Below are 9,091 nucleotides of genomic sequence, written 5' to 3'. Positions count from 1 at the left end.
CAGTTCCCTTTACTTTTTTCATGGTGCATATTTCTTACCACATTTTGGAAATTTTTATTTGAATTATAATAATTGGACCCTTCCTGACTATATACCCTTAAATGTCCAGTTCTTTAAACACCAGCTCTTAAATCCTAGTAAGAACAATCATAAAATTAGCATATTTCCTCTTCCCCATCCCCTACCATTCGATCATTATTCAGTTTTAATCATTGTGCTGTGTGCTCAGTCACTCAGTCATGCCTGACTCTTTGCGACCCCATGGACTGTAGCCCTCCAGGCTCCTCTGTGCATGGGATTCTTCAGGCAAGAATACTGGATTGCGTTGCCATGCCCTCCAACAGGGGATCTTCCCAATGCAGGGATTGAACCCAGGTCTCCAGCATTGCAGGCAGATTTTTTTACTGTCTGAGCCACCAGAGAAACCCCTTAATCATTAGTATTATCTTTTAAAATGTTTGCCTTTGTACAATTAAAAATGCTTACATTTCTACTATATTTTGTCAGCTTTAAATGACAGTCTTTGAAAATGAGTATACTACCCAAAGCAATTTATAGATTCAATGCAATCCCTATCAAGCTACCAACAGTATTCTTCACAGAGCTAGAACAAATAATTTCACAATTTGTATGGAAATACAAAAAACCTCGAATAGCCAAAGCGATCTTGAGAAAGAAGAATGGAACCGGAGGAATCAACCTACCTGACTTCAGGCTCTACTACAAAGCCACAGTTATCAAGACAGTATGGTACTGGCACAAAGACAGAAATATAGATCAATGGAACAAAATAGAAAGCCCAGAGATTAATCCACGCACATATGGACACCTTATCTTTGACAAAGGAGGCAAGAATATACAATGGAGAAAAGACAATCTCTTTAACAAGTGGTGCTGGGAAATCTGGTCAACCACTTGTAAAAGAATGAAACTAGAACACTTTCTAACACCATACACAAAAATAAACTCAAAATGGATTAAAGATCTAAACGTAAGACCAGAAACTATAAAACTCCTAGAGGAGAACATAGGCAAAACACTCTCCGACATACATCACAGCAGGATCCTCTATGACCCACCTCCCAGAATATTGGAAATAAAAGCAAAAATAAACAAATGGGACCTAATTAACCTTAAAAGCTTCTGCACATCAAAGGAAACTATTAGCAAGGTGAAAAGACAGCCTTCAGAATGGGAGAAAATAATAGCAAATGAAGCAACTGACAAACAACTAATCTCAAAAATATACAAGCAACTCCTACAGCTCAACTCCAGAAAAATAAATGACCCAATCAAAAAATGGGCCAAAGAACTAAATAGACATTTCTCCAAAGAAGACATACAGATGGCTAACAAACACATGAAAAGATGCTCAACATCACTTATTATCAGAGAAATGCAAATCAAAACCACTATGAGGTACCATTTCACACCAGTCAGAATGGCTGCGATCCAAAAGTCTACAAGCAATAAATGCTGGAGAGGGTGTGGAGAAAAGGGAACCCTCTTACACTGTTGGTGGGAATGCAAATTAGTACAGCCACTATGGAGAACAGTGTGGAGATTCCTTAAAAAACTGGAAATAGAACTGCCTTATGATCCAGCAATCCCACTGCTGGGCATACACACTGAGGAAACCAGAAGGGAAAGAGACACGTGTACACCAATGTTCATCGCAGCACTGTTTATAATAGCCAAGACATGGAAGCAACCTAGATGTCCATCAGCAGATGAACGGATAAGAAAGCTGTGGTACATATACACAATGGAGTATTACTCAGCCATTAAAAAGAATACATTTGAATCAGTTCTAATGAGGTGGATGAAACTGGAGCCTATTATACAGAGTGAAGTAAGTCAGAAAGAAAAATACCAATACAGTATACTAACGCATATATATGGAATTTAGAAAGATGGTAACAATAACCCTGTGTACGAGACAGCAAAAGAGACACTGATGTATAGAACAGTCTTATGGACTCTGTGGGAGAGGGAGAGGGTGGGAAGATTTGGGAGAATGGCATTGAAACATGTAAAATATCATGTATGAAACGAGTTGCCAGTCCAGGTTCGATGCACGATACTGGATGCTTGGGGCTAGTGCACTGGGACGACCCAGAGGGATGGTATGGGGAGGGAGGAGGGAGGAGGGTTCAGGGTGGGGCACACATGTATACCTGTGACGGATTCATTTTGATATTTGGCAAAATGAATACAATTATGTAAAGTTTAAAAATAAAATAAAATTAAAAAATAATAATAAATCTTTTCAAAGGCGAAAAAAAAAATAAATGACAGTCTTTGGCCCCCAGTTATTACTTATGAATAGCATGTTTATTCTTTCTCCCACCTTTTCCTTCATTCACCTTCCAAAGTTTTATATTTGTGTCATTTCTGTATTGTTAGGATATAAATCATGCCCCTTCTACTCTATTACTCCAATATTCATATTTGTTTGGTCTTAGTTCTTCAGTTAGGTATATTCTTTGCTTACTCCTGTCCCCTTTGCCCTAGTTTTTCATTATTTCTTGCTTGATTGAAGTTAAAACTCCATAATTTTCTCAAGAAGTACTCATGGGAACAATAGTCTCTGGGTTCTTGCATGTTCAAAACTATTTTTCTATTGTATTCGTACCTGAAAGAAAGTTTGGCGAGATATAAAATACTGCTCACAATTACCTTCTTGGAATAGCTTGTAGGTCCTGCTCTACAGTTTTCTAACTTCAGATGATGCTGTGGAGAAATCTCAGATTAGACTGGCTCCCTGCCTAGGAGCCCTAAGAATTCTTTCTTTTTCTTCCTTTTTTCCCCACATTGTTTCCCCAGCTTTACCGAGGTATAACTGACAAAAAAACAACAACAACTGTGTATATTTAAATTACTGAACATGACGATTTGATACATGCATAGCCTGTGACATGTTCACCATAGTTCTTAGTTAACACATCCATTCCTTCACACAGACCTTTTCCTGTGTGTAGTAAGAACGCTTAAGATCTACTGTTCTTGCAAATTTCAAGTAAACGATACCGTATTACTAAGTACAGTCACCATGCTGTACATTAGATCCTCAGAACTTATTTTACAGCTGAAAGTCTTTTTTTTTTTTTTTTTTTAAGATTCTACATACAAGTGATACTACACAGGATTTGTCTTTCTCTGTCTGGACTATCTCACTTAGCTTAATGTCCTCCATGTTTATCCATGTTTGTTGCAAATGGCAGGATTTCCTTCTTTCTCTAGTGGCTGAATAATATCGCGTGGTATGCACGTGTGCGTTTTCTGGATCCATTCACCCACTGAGAGATACGTATGTTATTTCCACGTCTTGGCGATTGTGAATGATGCTGCAGTGAACACGGCGGTGCTGGTGTCTCTTCCAGACATGATTTCTTTTCCTTCAGATATATCCTCAGCAGGCCTCCTCCAATTCTGGAGATCTCCCCTATTTGGGGCTCCAGGGGCCTCCTCTCTATGAAAGATGCTTTTGTGCCCTATGTTATGTTCCCCTGGACCCCCGGCTGACGCCAGCTGCCCTCACAGTGGACAGTCCCCCTGCACATTGCCAGCTTCCCACCTCAAGCCCCAGAATCATTCCCTGCATTCTTGCCCACTGTCAGGGAGGCACAGAAGAAATTAACACCTTTGGGGACAACCCTCAACCAACAGGAGACAAAAGTCAGTGGGCAGGGCTTCCCTGGTGGCTCAGTGATAAAGAATCCGCCTGCCACTGCAGGAGACTGGTTCGATCCCTGGTCCGGGAAGATCCCACATGCCGTGGAGCAACTAAGCCCACGTATCACAACTATTAAGCCTGGGCTCCGGAGCCGGGGAACCACAATTACTGAAGCCCGAGTACCCTAGAGCCCACGCTCCTCAACAAGAGAAGCCACCACAACGAGAAGCCCACGCACCACAAATAGAGAAAGCCCGTGCAGCAACAAAGAGCCAGCACGGCCAAAAATAAATAGAGTTTTTTAATGTTATAAAAAAAGTCAGTGGATAAACGCCCAGCCTCCATCCTTCAGAGGGACAATTGTGAGTGGCATTCTGTACATTGCCACAGGATATGCCCCGAGGGACTGAGCCTCTATTCTATAAAACAGATGGTCCTTGTCTCCCTCTAAGATGCCTTTCTTTAGCGGATGATCCTTTTGAAGTGAGAGTCTAAACTGTTGTCCTTATTTATTATATATGCTTTAATACCGCTTTTATTACTACTTAACACACATATGTGTGATACGCTTCCCAGGTGGCCCAGTGGTAAAGAATCCACCTGCCAAAGCAGGAGCTGCAGGAGAGGTGGGTTAGATCCCTGAGTTGGGAAGATTCCCTGGAGGAGGAAATGGCAACCCAACTCCAGTATTCTGGCCTGGAAAATTCCATGGACAGCAGAGCCTGGGGGTCGCAAAAGATTTGGACACGACTGAAGCGACTGAACACACACATGTAACACATGCATAGAGAAGCACTGTGAAAAACTCAAATAATGCAGCTGGTCCTCCATAACCATGGGCTCCACACCCCCAGATTCAACCAACTGCAGGTACCATTACTGATGTTAACTTTTCAGTTGAATATGAGTTATTCTCTCCTCTAATCCTTAAAACAACGTAGGGAAATGGGAATGACTCAATTCCTATTTTACAAAGGAGAAAACTGGAAAGTCCAGAGTGCTCACTTGCCCAGAATCACAGGCCGGCCAGAACAACAGCATTTCTAATTAAAAGTAGGGGTGGCCATGGACAAAGAAGTCTGTTTGGGTTTCTTTTTCTCCCTTCTGAAAAGAAAAAAATAGGTTTTCAAGTTGGATTCATAGTCTAGATTCTCAAAGTTCTGGATGCCACTAGGGAAACATAAATCGTCTTTTAAAAATGTTTCAAGAAGACAGGCTGTTTTGATCCTTCTCTCGGCCTCACTTGGCCTTGGACAACCTGGGGAAGGCTGGCAATTGTGCAGTTGTGCAGAGAGAAAGGTTCAAAATGACCATGAGCAGATGTCCCTGCAGGGCCACCCAAGTAAAGCTTTGGGGAAAAAAAAATACCTGCTTTGATCGAACTGTAAAAACATCCTCTGAGGAGAAATATTCAGCTGAATAAGAGCACATCAGAGAAAGGAGTAAAGGGAATGATGCCTCGTGTCCTAGAAAGTTAGCTGCTGGATCCTAACCGCCCCCACTGCTGCACATGTGCCAGTGGAACCTGCCCCACCCTCCCCCCACGTCTAATACATGATGGGAGACGCGCTCGTGATGCTGGCGGCAGGAGGGAAAGAAGATGGTTCTACAGTTGCTCTGCGTCTCCTCCCTGCTCAAATCCCACCTCCCACCCTTTCACCAAGACTCTCCCTTGATTCCTCAGAGAAGATGCCCTCTTCCCCAGCAGCCCCACCCACTCACAGCTGCAGAGGAAGAAGGGTGGAGAAAGAGGGGAGCCAGAAAAGCTTTGGGGAAGACACATGCGAGTTCTAGATCAGCTTGTCGCCCTTCTGGGCTGTGTTACAATGGGTAAATACACAACCGCTCTGCCCTATTTCCTCCATTATAAAAGGGGGGGAGAATGAGATAATCCCTCCTTACAAAGATTGACGTGAGCAAAATAAGTGAGTCAAAATATAGAAAGGACCCAATACATGGTTTGGTACATTTACATGGTGGGATTGGGGTTTCTGTCCCCGCTTTCTGAACTCCCTCTGTTTTCCAGGGATCTGAAAAATACCCAGCACCACTCCTTCCTGGAGTTCGGCATATTGTAATGGGGACATTTGGGAGCACAGCTCAAGGTAGAGACAGAAAGAGAAACTCTTTCATCATAAAGCCACAAATGAAAGCTAGGAGAAGGCCACCTGGGCAGTAAGAAAGGTCTCGCCCTGCAGAGGCTCCATCCAGAGATAACCCAGGATGGGACAGGAAGGAATCACTTGGCTTTAAAGCGTGTGGGGAGCTGAGGAGAGAAAGGGTGGGAGCTAGGAAGGACACATGCATGAAGGCTAAAAGCAAACAACAGAGATTTGGGGTTCCCTTACAACTGTAAGGGGGCTCCTCATCCTGCCACGGCTTCTCTGAAGGTGGGACATACCTCCCCACTGTCTGACCTTGGTCGTGTGACTTGCTTCTGCCAATGGAATGCAAGTGGACAAAACACAGGCCACGTCCTGACGGTGGCTTTACCTGTGCTTGTGTGGCGCTAGCCATCTTGCAGACTCGTGCGCCACGGTGACAGAAGCATGTCCAAGGTGAGGCACCAAGTAGACCTGAACCCAATGCCCAGCCTGGCCCCTGCCCAGCCACATTCACTGGGCCCAGTGAACCCACAGCCCTGGAACCAAGATAAGGCTGTAGACTGTTGGGAACCATCGCGACTGTGGGCTGTTTGCTATGCACATGATCACAGCGAACCCTAACTCGTTCAGATCCTTGGGTGACTTCTTTGGGGCTCAGCGTGTGCCCTTGGTCAGAAAGCAGTGAAGTGGTTTAGTAACCAAGCACGGCGCCCTCCCCTTGACTAGTAAGGGCACAGTGGTGTCACTACAGAGGCATGGCTGGCTCTGGCGACGATGACGCTGCAGCCTGGTCACAGACACGTCCCATGACCATTTTCCCCCCATGACATGGCCTGGAGGACCCCTTCAGTCAAATGAAAACTGGGGAGGCCTTTTAAGAAGAACTTCCGGGAAAAATTCCAACATACGCTGGTAGCCTTTGCACAGACACAGTTTGAGAAACCAGAAACATTTGGGGAAAAGGACTCGATTACAGTTTGTACTGAAACCACCAGCGGGAGACTCTTTCTCATTTCTAAAGGGCCACAGGGAAAGAAATGCCCTTCTACTTTGGGAAAACTCGTCAGGACTTGGCCTCACTTTGGGGCCCTACTTATCCCGTCCCCAGACCACCTCCCAGAATGTCCTGCTGTGAACCCTGACAGCCCAGGGCTGTCACACGAACCGGCTGGCAGGGATGGAGGCAGAGCCATTTTTTCTCAACTCCCAGAGGTCAAAAAAAGATGACAAAAACCCGGTCCTGTGCTGAAGTGCCGTGGCAGATGGCATAACATGCAGGGCATGGCCAGTGGGGAGAATACAGAGACCGCGTGGTCCTTTCCCATCACAGCAGACAGAATTGCAAAGCACTTGTACAGTGCTTCTCAGTGGAGGTGTCCTGGTGGGAGAAGGGGTGGAGAGAAGCTATATGATGTACGTGTATGCGGGGAGGGGACGGATAAAAATCAAAGTTGGCTCTGGTTTAGTCTCCACTAAAGGAGTGACAGCCCCCTCTGTCATGTCCCCCGACCTCTCCTGTCTACGACACAACCCCCCTGGCTGATTGCTGGTTCACCGCGACTCAGACTCTGGCTGAGACTGGCAGAGATTTTGCAATGTGGAAATTTCTGTTTCATTTTTTTAAAGATCAGCCAAATGATTTTCATAACAAAACCATGGCCAGGGTGAGAGGGAATACATAAGCATATTTTCAGAGGGCTGGATTAAAACCACATGTTGATGCTGTGAGTAACACTGCGGGCTGGACTTGCTCAAATTCTGCTTCCCTTGGCTGAACTCAGAATCTAACCCCAGGAAGGGAGAGCTGGGCATGCACAAGACTCTGGGGGCAAAGGCAACAGGCAGGGCTCACTGGACCCTCCAGGCACACAGCACCCCTCTCCCAGGGGACTCCTGGGCCGTGGAGGCTGGAAGCATTTGTTCCACTGTGGGCAGAACCCCAGGCTGCCTAGCTCCTAAGCCACCACCCCGCCAGGCCCCTTGCTCAGTTCCTTTGCAAGCTGTGATTTTCCCTCCACATCAGCAACTTCAAGATAAGAAAGGACTTCTGCCCCTGTAATTTCTGGCCTGGCCAATCTTCAGGAGGGGGAAAACCCAAAGGAATGATAACTAACATTTATTCAGTGTTCACTATGAGCCTGGGACTATTTGGAGAACTTGACTTCTGTTAACTCATTTAATCTGTATGCCAGTCTTATGAGGTAGGTATGAGGATTACTATCCCATTTTACAGTGAGGAAAACAAGGCACAGAGAATTGAGGGGACCCAGCGCTCACAGACAGCAGCACCATGAGGTGAACCCAGACTGACTGGCTCCAGAGCCAGTGACCTAGTAGCCGGCTCACCCTGGAAGGGAGCTGCCATCCACAGCCCCTGCCCCAGCCCTGATTCCAGAGGACCGCACAGGGCCCCAGGGGCAGGCCCTGCTCTCAAAGGCTTAGCTCTCTGGGACTGGTCAGCTCAAGTGTAAAACGAGGCGTGAGTGAGGTCAGCCTTTTTGCACTGGTTAAATTGAGGGAAAATAAAGTGCTTTCAGGCTATATTTATTTTTCTTTCAAAATGAAAATAACTTTGTTGTGTCTCATGTGCTACTTTAATAAATAGAAGAATATCAGTTAGAAAATGCCACCATTTGACCCACTCCAATCTGGGCATATTTGAGAGGTAATATCAGAAGCAGGTTTCTAATAATCTGTTATCCTCAAATTAGGTCTAGGGCTTGATCTCAGAACCACACAGGTGGTTCTCCTGCTCCTTCCAAAAGAAGATGGTGCCAGAGTGCCTTTTAGCTCAAGCATTCTGAAGACTGTAGCCAGAAATTGAACATATCTGACTTGAGAAGTGGATACAGCAGACCTTATTAACAACAGCCACTTACCAAGCATAGACCATGCACCAGGCACACTCAGAATCTCACGAAGTATGTACCAACATGATGAATTTGAAACTACAGAAATTAAGATTTACAGACTTCCTGACTTCAGACTATACTACAAAGCTACAGCAATCAAAACAGTATGATACCAGCACAGAAACAGAAAGACAGATCTATGGAACCGGATAAAAATCCCAGAAATAAACCCACACATCTGTGGTCAATTAATCTATGACAAAGGAGGCAAGAATATGTAATGGAGAAAAGACAGTTTCTTCAATAAGTGGTGCTGGGAAAATGGGACAGTTACATGTAAAAGAATGAAATTAGAACATTCTCTAACACCATACACAAAAATGAACTCAAAATCGATTAAAGACCTAAACATAAGACCAGATACTATAAAACTCTTAGAGGAAAACACAGACAGGACA

The sequence above is a fragment of the Bubalus kerabau genome, chromosome 20 (genome assembly GCF_029407905.1).
Source record: "Bubalus kerabau isolate K-KA32 ecotype Philippines breed swamp buffalo chromosome 20, PCC_UOA_SB_1v2, whole genome shotgun sequence".
In the NCBI taxonomy this organism is placed as follows: domain Eukaryota; kingdom Metazoa; phylum Chordata; class Mammalia; order Artiodactyla; family Bovidae; genus Bubalus; species Bubalus kerabau.
The sequence above is the reverse complement of the archived record's forward strand: the minus strand, read 5'-3'. Positions refer to the sequence as shown.